Raw genomic sequence first — 15,044 nt, 5'->3', positions numbered from 1 at the left:
CTTTGCAACTCTTCCCCAAACAGAGTGAAAGAAGATATGGAAAGATATGAGCCCAGATGACAGTACTGAATAAAAAGTATGCAATTTGTAGATACATATTTTGCAATAAATCTCAGGTGGGCTCATTTTGGGTTAGTTTGGATCAAAGAAGGAATAATAAATGGAAGCACAGGATCAGGAAATGGCATTTCTCATATTGGTATTACCAGTGCTGCTCTTCTTTATTTTATTCTCCTTCTTTCCTTCCTCCCTTCCTTCTTTCCTTCCTTTCCTCCTCCTCTTCATCTTCTTCTCCTTCTGCTTCTCCTTCTTCTCCTCCTCCTCTCTCCCTTTTTCTTCACTCTCCCTTTTCCTCCTCTTCAGTCACACTTCTGAGAAATTCCATCAAGACAGATCAGATGAAAAGAAGAGGCACAACTCAATTGCCACAGGGTTATCTCCCTTGGGTTGTTTTGCTTCTGGAAATGCTAACCTGTCTGAATGAGCAGAATGATGGGGAATCAGACTAAATGACAATAGGCAATTAAATTCTTGAAAATGATCAAGAGTTTCCCTAGAAGGCATGTTCTATAGAGAAGAATGGAGAAACTTCCCATGTCGCCTGCCAATATCAATTGAGGCTCAAGGAAATCATTCTGTTCCATAGAAAAATCTCTGATGCAAACAAACACCCACCCACCCAAAAAATCAATAAAATGAGCCGAGGTGGTGCAGTGGTTAAATGCAGCACTGCAGGCTACTTCAGCTGACTGTAGTTCTGCAGTTCGGCTGTTCAAATCGCACCGGCTCAGGGTTGACTCAGCCTTCCATCCTTCCGAGGTGGGTAAAATGAGGACCCGGATTGTTGTTGGGGGCAATATGCTGACTCTGTAAACCACTTATAGAGGGCTGAAAGCCCTATGAAGTGGTATATAAGTCTAACTGCTATTGCTATTGCTAAATATCCTAGTTTTTTGGAACGCAGGGTTGTCAAGACCTCTGATTTCCTGAACTATAATTAATAAGCTGAAAAACTGACCAATTGAGAGAACTGGTCATTCAAATTGGAGGAACACTGAGCTGTAAGAGGCACATTAGGTGCCATAAACTGGCTGTGCATTTCTTTCGGGGTTAAAAAATAATTATGATAAGCAATGATAACCAGTAGGGAAGAACAAGACAAATCCCAATTTTTTTACAAATTAATTAAATCTAATATCAAGAAGAGGATCATAATCCAATCTGCTCTAGGACTTGCTGGAAAAAGCAGGTTTTTAAAGATTTGCCAAAGTATAACAGATTAAAGCCAAGCAGACATCTGGGGAAAAAAATAGCCGTATTGAAGACCCATCTCCTGAACTGGGATTCAGCCAGTTCGCAACTATTCGGGAGAACTGGTTGTTGGAAGAAATCTCCTTTTGTTTTTTTCCACTTTACAGGGCTAATCCTCTAAGGAAGGCAGGAAGCAAACATTCTGGTGTTGTTTCTAGCCTGATCTTTGTTGCCCTGTTTACAGAAACTGCCTCTCCGGTTAACCCCTATTACATTTTAACAGCTAAGGCGAAGCACTCATCGATGTGAGTGTGTTGAGTTGGCCACCCCCACCTGACCACCGAGCCCTGCCTACCCAGCTGGTCATTAGGGCAGAGAACCAGTTGTTAAATTATTTGAATCCCACTACTGATTTCCTTCCTACTGTTCATCCCTTTTCCATGAGATTTGCCTGCCTACTTTTTAAAAAAAACTCAGTTGAGCAGAGTTAGACATATAAGAGGCTCCAATAGAAGAGAATATTTGTAGTTCATTGTTGAACTGTGGCATACCTGGTGCTGAGTATATCGTATATAAACAGAGAATATCTCACTAGTGATATTACCTAGTTTTGTAGTGAAACTTCTGCAAGAAAATAACCAGACACAGAAAGCATCCAGGATCCTGCAATAAACTTTTTAACTTTGACATTGCATTTTCAGCATCTTCTTTTGAAGCCCTTCTTACTAGACCATATAAAATAGTTCTGCTTTATCTTTGATACTTTGGGTCTGTCCACTTTATCCTGAAAAAAATGCATGACCCAACTAAATAAGTTTCTGCCATTTGAGCTCCTATCCTTCTCCTGTTTCTGCCACCTTCATTTTCCTGTTTTGTTCTCTGACCTCATTTTTCAGGTGTGGGCTTTCTAACGTAAGAGCATTTTTTTTTTCTCTCTGTGCAATTAGCCTCTGACTATTTTTTACTTGGCCCCCAAAAAACATTTATCTTGTTTACCATTCCAGAGATTTAATTTATAAAGCTTCATTTCCATTAGCATAAAGAGCTATTCAAAATAGCATGTTTTCATTTCTCTAGCATATTTCTTCATTGGTGTGGACATCTGACAAAATTGCTAAAAAAAAAACAAACCTAACTGTATATTGATATGGGATTTTGAAAGATCAAGGAAGGAAGGAAGGAAGGAAGGAAGGAAGGAAGGAAGGAAGGAAGGAAGGAAGGAAGGAAGGAAGGAAGGAAGGAAGGAAGGACAAGGAAGTAAAGACAAGGAAGGAAGGACAAGGAACACAGGCCACAGAAATGAAATAAAAAAATATAAAATACATTTATTCACTCAGTGACATTCACTCAGTGACATTTATTCATCCCAGTGACATGAAATTAATAGTCAAATTGTCCTATGTCCACCACAATCCCAATAAAAATGGAGCCCACCCTTTATTTATTAGATATCTCATTCCTTTCACTCCAAAAGCTTAAGGCAGAATATAACTTAGGTTGTAGTATTTTTAAGTTAAGGTGGCTCTTCAGGGTTCAGGACTATGTGACTTATCTACAAGTTAGCCTTCCAATAAAGGACTTCTAGGTGCTTAAGAACATATACCGGTACTTCTTGAGGTCCCTCATAACATTTTCACCACAGCTTTCCTTTTCCCTGCAGTGACATTCCTGTGAGGTAGATTGGGTTAAGAGGGAAGGCTAGGACGAGAATGTCTATGGAGATTCTCAATCATCCAAGTCATGGTTAACCCAAAGGTGCTTTTTCAAGAGGCAAGTGAACTTTCTATTTTTCTTTGAAGACATTTCGCTTCTCATCCAAGAAGCTTCTTCAGCTCTGACTGGATGGTAGGGAACTTGTCATCTGGAAAGCTGGCAGCCTGAGCTTGAGAGCACATGGCAGGATCAGCTCCTCTCTCTTGCCCCGGCTCTTGTTCCCCTAGCAGTTCAAAAGCACGCAAATGCAAGTAGATAAATAGGTACCACTTTGGTGGGAAGATAACAGCATTCTGTGCATCTTGGTATATAGTCATGCTGGCCGCATGATGTCAGAAATGTCTCCGGACAATGCTGGCTCCTTCGGCTACGAAACGGAAATGAGCACTGCCCCCTAGAGGTGGACATGTCTGGACAGAGGAAACATTTACCTTTTACCACTCTTAAGGAAATATTTAGCAAGGCAATCAACTTTCTTTCCTGATTACAAATGGCAAATGTTTGATTTGGCCCCTTTGATTTTTCCCCCCTACCCACTCCTTATTCCTACCTTCCTACCCACTCCCACTCCTAATGCCTTAGAAGAGGAAGTAGAAAAAATGAAGCTACAATAACGGGTGAGGATTTCATTGGGGCTCCAATTAAGACCAAGCCATTCTTAATGGAGGCAAGATTTGCCACTGAATATGCCTTGCCAGGAGCTGACTTGGGTGATGAAAAGGTTGCACATTTTAGATTTGGTTTCCTTTTGCTTTCTTTTTTTTTTCACTGCAAATCTTTCAGCTTTTCAATCTGCCTTTCAGTCTAACAGCCTTCTCCTTTCCTTTTTTTTCCTCCTGGATCTTTGAGGTTCCCTGCGTGTGGATCGCTTTTGCAGTGACACACTTCATTAGGAATTCACGGCATGGGTGTCGGGAGCATGCTGCCTTTAAATAATTGAGCATGAGCTCCAGCAGCAGGTCTGCTGAGGATTGATACAATAAAGTTCCCAGAACTTTCTTTAGTCCTGTGGGAAAATGACCGTGCATTCCAGTTTCTATGGAGCAGGAAATGCCGTTGCCCTTCAACGTCCCTCTGCCATTATGGCCAAGTGATTGCATAATCCAGGGAAGAGGCGCAAGAATAAATCTTCCAGGAGCTTATACTTTCTTAAAAGTCTCTGGTTAAGGGAATTCAAATGACTGACTTACCTCCCACGCCTCCTTTACAACTGGGGGTTTAATCACCTGAATTTAAGTCAGGAAAAATTGCCAATTTTAGCTCAGTAAATGCTGTAGTTTAAAGGTGGCTTGGTATATTAATTTAATCGTGGGCAGGTTTTGTGCTATCAACAGTACCTTTTATCTCCTATGGAAAAGTAACTCACATCATGTTCAGAATCTCATTATATCACCCAAGTGGAAAGGATTAACCCTTTCTCAAATGCAACGCAAACAGGATTTGGGTTTGCTGTTTTGAGTAAAAAGTCTAATTCCAATCCTCCAAAAAGGGGGAAACTGTTGGAATATTCATGGCTGGGAGAGACATAGTAACAAGATCAGCCAATGAATAGGCATAGCAACTAAGTCATCCAATGGGAGCTTAAACAGATCTGAATCTGTGCTGAGAATCGAAACTGGAACTACTCTGTCCACTCTGAACTATGAAATAAAACTAACTGCTCTCTCCTGTTTGTGTTCTGCTTGTAATTTCTACCACATTGAAAGAATCTACTATTGGTATTGTACATTTATCCATCTGTTATTATGTATATAAAGAAGTGAATGAATCCAGCTGAATCAGTTATCTGTGTGTGTTTTCTGGATTTGATTTTTCTGCAACAACCTCTGAGAAAAACAAGATAAATTAGGATTTTGGATTACAATTCCCATCATCTTAATCATACCAGTTGGAGCTAATGGAATTGTAGATGTAGGAGAAGAACAGGCAGAACTGGGGGCACAGAGTTAAGCGAGTGATTAGCCTGGAGTCATTACATTCCCACAAATGATTCCAGCCCCCTTTGAATTCCATTAACACTTATCTAATGTCAATTTAGCACTAAATGTTAGTTGGCTAGATTCTTTTGTATAAGTTTAAAGTTTTGTATAAGTTTTGTATAAGTTTTGTATAATAAATCTTCTGGACTGCAATTTAACAGGCCTGGTTTTTTTAAGCTTGTCAGGAATCCACAATACCTGGAAGGTATCAGGTGAAGGGAAGTTAGGATCACTTCTTGAAAAGAAGTTTATATTTGAAATTGACTTAGTGTTGGAAATCATATTGGCTGGTTGGTTACAGTTATATCCTTATTCTTCATTATACAATCAGCCAGATGTTCAGACTGGATTTAGCATTTTTTGTCCATCTTCTTATTCTTATTCTTAATTATTAATCCCATAGTCTGATGCTTTTCAGTAGTCTTAGAGTACCAGAATTCCAAGACAAATAGCTGGATGCTTCTCTTGCTTTTTATTCTTCTGTGTTTTGGATATCTTTTTTCTATTTTGCAGGAATTTCAGTCCTGGAAGAACATGCGTTCTTTATCTCTGCCCCTCCAGTCCAACCTTGATGCGCCCCTAAGATGCCCCCTGTTTTGGGGGCAAACCTGAGGTTATTTTTCAAAGGACTCTTTCATCTTAACTTCAATAAACTCTTCAGAGTTTTCATAAATCTCTGTGAGCATGGGATTACCTTAGGAACCACGCAGTGCCGGTGTACAAATGACTCTGTGTGATCCCTTTCCCTAATGGATTGTATGTAGGTGGAGATTTACAACCATGTACAAAAGTTAATATATAAAGGATTACAATGTTGAGTTAAAACCAGCTCAGAAAATATAGGCATTATGTACAGTGCATTAAGGTATGCAAAAAAAAAGCCAATAAGAAAAACCCTAAACCATCAGAAGGAAAAAAGAATTGTGGCCTCTGTTTGATTGCAACAAATATAGATTTGTTTTGTTTTGTTTTAGGATCCTTTCTGATATATGAATAAAGCAGGCAAATAGGTAGTAAAAGAATTCTTTCTTTCTTTTCTTACCACCACCAATTATTCCTAGGGGTTTAACACTAGCTATATGCTAACAAATAAGGTAGCTCGGTGGCTAAGAGGCTGAGCTTGTCAATCAAAAAGGTTGGCAGTTCGGCAGTTCGAATTACCACATAACAGAGTGAGCTCCCGTTACTTGTCCAAGCTTCTGCCAACCTAGCAGTTCGAAAGTATGTAAAAATGCAAGTAGAAAAATAGGAACCACCTTTGGTGGGAAGGTAACAGCATTCTGTGTGCCTTTGGCATTTATCCATGCCAGGCACATGACCACGGAGATGTCTTCGGACAGCGCTAGCTCTTTGGCTTTGAAATGGAGATGAGCACCATCCCCTAGAGTCGGGAACGATTAGCACATATGTGCGAGCGGAACCTTTTCCTTTACATATATGCTAACAAGAGTTGTTTTGCTTCTTTTTTGGGGGGGGAGGGATGATGTTTGTTACTAAGATGAGCTGAATGGGAGTTGTTACCCAATAGGTAAACCATCTTGATTTTAAGTAGAAAGTGCAGAACAGGCTACGTATCAAGCACAGGAAATTAGGAGTCCGAGCAATTCAAATGAATATAGGTTTAGTTTACATGAACGCTCTTTACAAGAATCTGAGCTACTAATGGTCAAAGCAAATTGGTGGTAGATAATAGTCAATGGAATTCAAGTTGAGCTGGACTTCGATCACTTGTGGGCATGAAAGGACTCGAGGCTGATGATGTATTTGACCCTCCCTTGGGCTCAGCCTGGTCATCTTCTACATTATCTTTACCCAATATTCCTAATTCGCTATAGGAAGTTCTCAAGTTACAACCAGTTACTTAATGACCATTCAAAGTTATTACAGACACTATGATATGGTGACCTTCTTAATTAGTAGCATAAGTCATAATCATAATTCCAGGCTCAATTGCAGTTATAAATCAAGGACTACCTGTATTGGATTACCACATTTTTCCAGATTCACCCAAGCAATTGAACCACTGCTTAATCAGGGGTGAGCTGCTACAGGTTCATCCAGGTTTGGGAGAACCCGTAGCTAACGTTATGGCCAGTTTGGAAAACCTCCAAATCCCACTCCTGACTACCCCAAGGGCTGCCCCACCCCCTCCCACCACAACCCTTCCCTCCTAGGAATCTCCACGTGGCCTTTTGGATGTGAGTTAAGTGCAGGGCTATATGGAGCCTCAGGGATGGGGGGGGGGGAATGGCCTCCTGAAAAATAACCCATTTCCGGCCTCCAGAAGGCCTCCAGAGCCCAAGGGAACCAGTTTTCGCCCTCCCAGAGGCTCAAGAAAAGCCTCCAGAGCCTGGGGAAGGCAAAAATGCACACACACACTCTCCACCATGATGCAGGAGGCCGACTACGCCATGCCCACCATGGCCATGCCCACCCAGCAACCAATCAGAACCATTGTTGAAATTTTTGAAGCCCACCCCTGAGATTAATGAATAGGCTGAGTATGCCCAACACACCAAGTTACAAAATACTGTGACTATAATCATAATCAATGTTGGCCAGATGCATTGCTAGCTCTGTAATAGCTAGCACATCAGGAACATTTCATTGAGAATGGACACAAACGATGGAAATTCACATTTCCAAACTAAGCCCAAAGGATACCTCGGTTGGCATGCAAATTAAATAAACACATTTGTTTGTGAAGGAAAAAATACTTCTGCAGGTTGTAAACAAGCATCGGCTTCCTCTGTTTTTGGCTCAGGGCAAAAACAATAAACCTAATATCCCTAGTCACTGATTCGAAACATTAATGTGCTTTCATGTTAGACTAAGAAAGATAGTTAGACATCATTTTATTAACCAACCCGTCCAAAGAACTGCTGCTGAAATTTAATTTTTTTTAAAATAGAGGATTAATCTTGAGAATTCCTGTCTTGGTTTCTCACTTTTGGCAGGGGCTTAGGGCAGTGGTGGGATTTAAATAATTTAACAACCGGTTCTCTGCCCTAATATTTCTTCCAAAAACCAGTTCATCAAACTGCTCAGAAAGTTAACAACCGGTTCTCCCGACGTTGTGCGAACTGGCTGAATCCAACCACTGGCTTAGGGGTGTTGACAGGGAAGCAAAACAACCAAGATGGTGGCTACATCTCTGTGATCAAAATCTTGTCCTTCTATGTGTGCACCTTCTGTTGCCCCCGTGTGAATATCCATGAATGAGTGCCTGTCCATCTCTCCCACAGCATAAGATCATGCTTTGCTTTTCTCCTTAAACTGCTAAGTGTTAACCAGTATCCTTGATCCTGGATGAATGAAGTATTCATTGTGCACATCTTACAATGAAGTACACATAATTGTACACATAATTACTTTCATCTATTCTTCAAAGACATGCCTATCGGAAAGAATCTTATTGAATCTTGAAGACCAGCACAGTTATCACCACATAATGATGAAGATGATGCCACTTTATTGCATGGGTCCAGAATATTTCCCCAGTGGGATTTGGCCTGCCCCACTCATGCTGGCAGAAGAGGCTGTCTGTAGGCCCCATCAGCCAAAAGATTTCAACTGGTGGGATTCATGAGAAGAGCCTTTTCTGCCATGGCTCCTGCCCTTTGGAACATCTTGCCACAGGAGGTAGGATCCACACCCTCTCTTTTTAGCCTTCTCTTTTAACCTTAAAACCTGGCTGTGCCAGCTGGCCTGAGGTCCTGAAAGAGAACCTGTTGGCTTAACGTGGTTGATGAATGACAGAGAAGACACCACATTTCTCCCCTCTAACTCCTGTTTTTTAATTTGTTTTACTCTTTTGTAATTTTTAATCTGCTTTTATAATTGCCAGATATTTGTGTATTTAATCTTGCTGTAAGCTATGAGAGTCATTTTGAATAGCAAGATGGTCAACAAATAAAATAGACAGACAGATGATAGATAGATGATAGATAAATGATAGATAGATAGATAGATAGATAGATAGATAGATAGATAGATAGATAGATGGATGGATGGATGGATGGATGGATGGATGGATGGATGGATGGATGGATGGATGGATGGATGGATGGATGGATGGATAGATGGATGGATGGATGATGGATGGGTGATAGCTTTTTGTAAATTATAAAAAAATGCAATCCTCCTGCCCACAAAAGCTACAATGTCATACACTCAAGTAAACACCACATGCATTTTTATAGAAAGAGTTGGTGTCCTGAATTTCTTTCTCCCTTTCCCTTCACCAATTCTCAGTAAAACCTACCACCTGGGTTCCCAATCAGCCCCCTTTGTTACAATCCTAGACTGACACTCCATAGCTTCCGAAGCAATCAAGGTTCATCTTTAAAATGCTAGAATGCTGCAAGAGATTTCCACCGTTCCCCTTCTAGTGACTATGTAAGGTCACTGGGATGACTGAGAATCCAACTGGCACATGAGCAAAAGATATCCAATGGAATATAAAAGCAATTTTTGTTCAGTTCCAGCTTTTTCTACCTTTAGAAAAAACAAAGGACCCCAAAAGTCTAGATAGTTCACCCTGACCCAATCAATAGCAATTTATTGACTGTTCTGTCACCAGTTCTAGGGTTTCATTGCATGAGCAGTGACCCTCATGTTGCTATTTAAAGTCTCAAACCCCAAGAGTCAAATTTAGTGGCTCATCTATCATTCAGACCACCACCCCAAGACCCCAGAACAGGATTACCTAGCCATGTTCAAATGCTAAGATCTCCCAAATTGCACCATGCAGAAGCTGTGGTTATGTGACACACACAGGTTCACTGTGGATCAAAAGCTCACAACTTACCACATTGCAATTTTTTTTCTTAATGCGGCAACAGTGAGCATGTTGTGGCCTGTCAGCCACTGGCCCCTACAGCAGCCAAATCAGAGGAGGAGGAGGAGGCATGGGAGTCAGGGTCAACATCAAGGCGACATGAGAACTCTGAGTGGGAAGAGAGAATGGAGCTGGAAGAGAGAGAGACAGAGGTGGAGCCAGGGCTGCCCATCAGCCCTCAGATGGATGTGGAAGAAGAGGAACATCTGGGTACTGTGCCTGGCATGTGGATGCACAGAAGGCAGAGGAGAGAAGAGCGCTGGAAAACTATGGGCCGGTCCTCAGGCCAGAAGAGCCACTGTTTCTAAGGAGGCCCCACCCTGGGGATATCCCCGCTCTGGGGATAAAAGGCAGGGGGCGGAGATGAATAGGTGTGGCAGACAACTATTCATCTCCCTGCTGGACAGACTTGTCAGCCTGTGAGAGAAACTTTTTGCCGGGGCTGCCGGCATTCCTAATAAAGGAATCTTTTGAGATCACATCAGAGGGTTTGTCGTGTTTGGGGGGCTGGGTCAGAAGAGAGCACATTTTAGGGAGAAGGAACCTAACTTTTATTTTGTTTCCCTGCCATGGGAGTAGAGGGACATGGTATGTGCACAGGAAAGTGTGTTTTCCTGGAGAACGTTAAAGAAGTCTCGATTTGATGTATTTAAAAGAATAAAGGATCCATAAACCTCAAAACTGGATTTTAGAGGTTTTTTCTGAATGCTCTTTGAGTTCTTCCAGGATCTCTGATTTATGGAAAGAAGGCTCAGGTCAAAGACTGACACATAAATGAAAGAGAAATGTTGTCCAAAGCAGTCAGACATAGTGCTGGAAGGTAAGACAGAAATCTAATTAGAGTCCAGAAAATACATTTTAGTTTTCATCCCTCTATCAGAATTATAAATGAATGTCTATATGGAACTTGCAGTCTACATGCTTAAGAGGACCAAAGAAAGTCAAATAATGAAAATGAAATGCAAGGCCCTAAAATGCAAGTAATTTCAAAACTACTTAAAAATAAGTAGAATGTGTTCCTGATAACTTGGTTTTGGGTTACAGCGTCAGTCAACTGGAGTTCTGAGGGGAACATTTTACTTGGGTCCCAGGGGAAAATGTTGTTTATGAGTTTATGAGTTTATGAGTTTATTATTTATAGGCTGCCCTTTTCCCTGAGGGGACTCAGGGCGGCTTAAAATTTATAAGGAAGGGGGGGTACAAGACAATAAAACAATAAACATGAAAACAGTGCAAGTAAAAAATAAAACACAACATTCATCATTCGGGTGGGGGCAGGTTACGATCTTTATCCCCAGGCCTGACGGGATAGCCAGGTCTTGAGGGCTGTGCGGAAGGTCTGGAGGGTGGTGAGGGTATGAATCTCCACGGGGAGATCGTTCCAGAGGGTCGGAGCTACTACTGAAAAGGCTCTCCTCGGCGTAGTTGCCAGTCGGCACTGACTGGCAGATGGAACTTGGAGGAGGCCTAATCTGTGCGATCGAATAGGTCGCAGGGAGGTAATTGGCAGGAGGCGGTCTCTCAAGTTAAACTCACTCAGTTAAAATAAGAGACAAAGATTGAGGCAAGATTTCCAATCACCAAGGATACACAGGTAGGTTTGCACCAGAGGGGGTATTTAGCCAGTTCTGACAGGTTCTGGAGTTTGGGTAACGAAACATCTGCAAGAAAACAAGGCACAGGTTGGGCCTCCTCCAGGTGCCGTCAGCCGGACAATGCCAGCTGGCGACTCCCAGGGGGAGGGCCTTCTCTGTTGCTGCGCCGGCCCTGTGGAACGATCTACCTGCAGAGATCCGGACCCTTACCACTCTCCCGGCCTTCCGTAAAGCCGTCAAGACCTGGCTGTTCCGGCAGGCCTGGGGCTGTTGATTGATATCCAGCCCCGTTTAGATGGAATGGGTGACATGAATTTTAATACTGTATTTTTATTTTTTATCTCTATTTTTTAAAATTAAATGTTTCTTGTCTGTTGTGAGCCACTCAGAGTCCCTATGGGAGTGGGCGGCATACAAATTCTAATAAACTTGAAACTTGAAACAAGCAAGGTCAGAGAGCCCTCATTTACTTTGTCCTCAAAGCAGAGGTAGTATTCAGCCGGTTCTGACAGGTTCTGGAGAACTGATAGCAGAAATTTTGAGTAGTTCGGAGAACCGGCAAATAGGTTGGCTGCCTCCCTGCCTCCCAACTGATCTTCTTTTGTTGCCCTGAACAGAAGAACGGAGCTGGAAAGCAGGTTAATGGGGTGGGGAGGGAATGGTGATTTTGCAGTAACCTTTCCCCAGAAGTGGGGAGGGAATGGGGATTTTGCAGTATCCTTCCCCTGCCACTCCCACAAAGCCACGCTATGCCCACAAAGCCAGGCCCACAGAACTGGTAGTAAAAAAAAAATGAATCCCACCACTTGTTCACACAATGTGCTTAAACTAAATTAAACAAGGTTGTGGGAACCTAGACATGGATAAGTTGTGTCTTGATAAGTTGTGTGAAACACAGCATCCTGAATCAGAATGGGACTGATTTAATGGGGGATAAGCGTGTTACTTGAACATAACAGCTGTGTTTATGGAACAAATTATAGAGGGGTACAGAGTTGATTTTTTTTTAAATTTTTTTGTTGAAAGAACAACATTGTATTTTGGGCACCTTTTAAACACTCAGATCTTGGGTGGGGGTAGAGGACATTTTTCAGTAACCAAAGCCTGATATATGGAATGTATGAATTGATAAACTTAGAGAAAACACATTGTTTGAGCAACCCACAAGACAGAAAGATTCAAAAGCAGATGATTTGATTCCCATCAAGAGAACCATGAAAGATAAAACTTTGTCGAGTAGATAATAATAAATAACTGTTAAGGGCTTGGTTTGTTTGCTCAAGTAGTTCAATTAGATGAGTTATCAGATGCATGGGGTAAATAAAGGAGAGGACCACTTGAACTAGGGTCACTGGCAACTAGATTAACAAATGGATGTTAATGAAAAGAATAGAGTCACTGAATCAGAGTGTTACCTGGGGTCAGAGTTGGCTTGCTGTCAGGGTTCCAATGGATGCCCTAATTAAACATGAGTCTTGAGCCAAGCTTCAAAAGAAATCCAGTTATTTATTAGGAGCAACATGTCCGCACTACCCAAGTGAAGCCAACTCTGACCCCACATAATTTACGACTCAATTATGACCCTGTTTTCCACCTCCCGCCAGGGTGTGTCATAAATCACATTCTCCAATGGAGTACTTTCGCAGGCTGTAGAGATCACTTCTCCTCCGGCTGCTGTGGGTAACCTGGGAGACAGAAAGATATGCCTGGAATGTGCTTCTGTTTGTAGCTGCCAGGCTGGGTCATCAGTTCCTCATCCCTCTTGCCTATGGCAACTCAAGAGCAGGCCAGGGATGCTTTGTGAGTTGACATAGAGTTAGTAGTGTTGGGTGTCATCTAGCCCAATTCAGTTAATCAAGAGCCTGACATCCCTAATAGATGCTAATCACCCCTCTGATTGAAAATTTGAAAGAGGAAAAACTCATCTCCACTGCCCCATTGATTAGTTGCACTGTAGAACTTCTGCTGTCCTCAAGAGGTCTCACCTAATAACCAACTGAAGTCTATACTTCAATGATAAACCTTTCCCTATTTCTATATAAGGCCTTTTCGTTCTCTGAAGAGTGCTTGGCTCTCCCTTTTCCTAGAAAAGATATCTCTCTTTAGGTATTTATTTAAAATATCCTCTCTTTTTTTACTTGGCTTATTCATCATCATCATAAATGGCCAGGACATGAAAGCAATTTACCATATTTTTCAGAGTATAAGACGCACCTTGGTTTTTGGAGCGGAAAATAAGAAGAAGAAAAATTCTTCCTCTGCCTACCAGCATTCATGATATTTAGCTGGCTAGCTTCCTGACTTGGACCACATGGTAACAAGGTCAGCCAATGAATAGGCATAGGAACTAAGACAGCCAATGAGGGCTATTTGGACTCTGAAACAGTATTTGCTGTGTGAGCAACAAGGAGACCCCAAAACAACCTGGCTTAGCTGAGAACTGAAAGTGAAACTGCTTGTGTTTTGCTTCTATTTACTGCTGCCTTGGAAAACCTGCTTTTGGTATTGTATTCTATATTATTATTATTCTGAATCCTGTTGAATCAGTTACTTGTGTGTGCTTTCTGAATGTGATTACTGCTGCAAACTCTGACCAGCCAGGTCAGCTTCAGCACTTATTGCAGCCTGATTCAGCACAGCTGATTGGCTGGTAGATCGGACTGCCGGAATAACCCCAATCAGCTGTTCCAGGCTGCAGGGATTGCCACAGACCATCACTGCCTCCATGCCTCACATTTTGGTGGGTGGGGCTACATTCCTTTGGTGGGAGTGGGTGGGGCTACATCCAATGTTTAAGATGCACTCAAATTTTCACCCTTTTTGGGGGGGGGAACGTTGCATCTTATACTCTGAAAAAATATGGTATGCCTATGCTGATTGCCCCTTGAATTCATTTGATTAGATCTTGTACTTGTTTGTGTTCTGTGTGTTTTTGTGGCATACCTACATCTATTTCTGGCATTGCTTGCCCTCTTGTAGCTGGGCGGGGGTGTATCCATCTGTATGCATTATTTATTCTCAAAGTAACTATCTCATTAAGTGCTCATTTCATATATATGATAATTAAACTATGGCTTTTGAAAATCTCCATCCCCTGTAAACTTTCAGCATTTAAAAGTTGCCACAAAATGCACTGTTGTTCTGTCAGCAGTGAATTACACCGCTGGGCAATTTCTGGGGTTTATTTCATAAATGCAATACATAGGTGACAATCATTTCAGGATTAACATAATGTGTGAGGTTTCATAGCTGTATGTACCAGCATTTGCATCGTTTGAGCTTTGCTGCAAATGAAGTGACGCCACACTTTTCCTCCCATTCATCACACAATATGAAAAGAGACACTGTGACTTGGAAATTGTCTCATGAATGCCATGAAAGGATGAAGCGTAAAAAAGCGGGCACACCTGAACACCAACTAGAGGTCAGAAGACCTGGTGAAAACTCCTTAATCACAAAACATATGGACAAACTCAACCCTTGCTTCGACTGTGAAACAGTAAATCTCCTAAACCAAGATAAATCCAAAAACATTAGGGAATTCCTGGAAGCAGGAAAGAATTTAGAGAAATCAGCCATCAACAGACACACTGTAATAAAGTATATTTGCACACCATTTGAAAAAGACAACAAAAAAAGGAAACAAAAAAACCCCCATCCTCTCCA

Source organism: Thamnophis sirtalis, unplaced genomic scaffold (genome assembly GCF_051295495.1).
Source record: "Thamnophis sirtalis isolate CommonGarterSnake01/CBP01778 unplaced genomic scaffold, rThaSir2_p1.2 scaffold_13, whole genome shotgun sequence".
NCBI classification, from domain to species: Eukaryota; Metazoa; Chordata; class Lepidosauria; order Squamata; family Natricidae; genus Thamnophis; species Thamnophis sirtalis.
The sequence above is the reverse complement of the archived record's forward strand: the minus strand, read 5'-3'. Positions refer to the sequence as shown.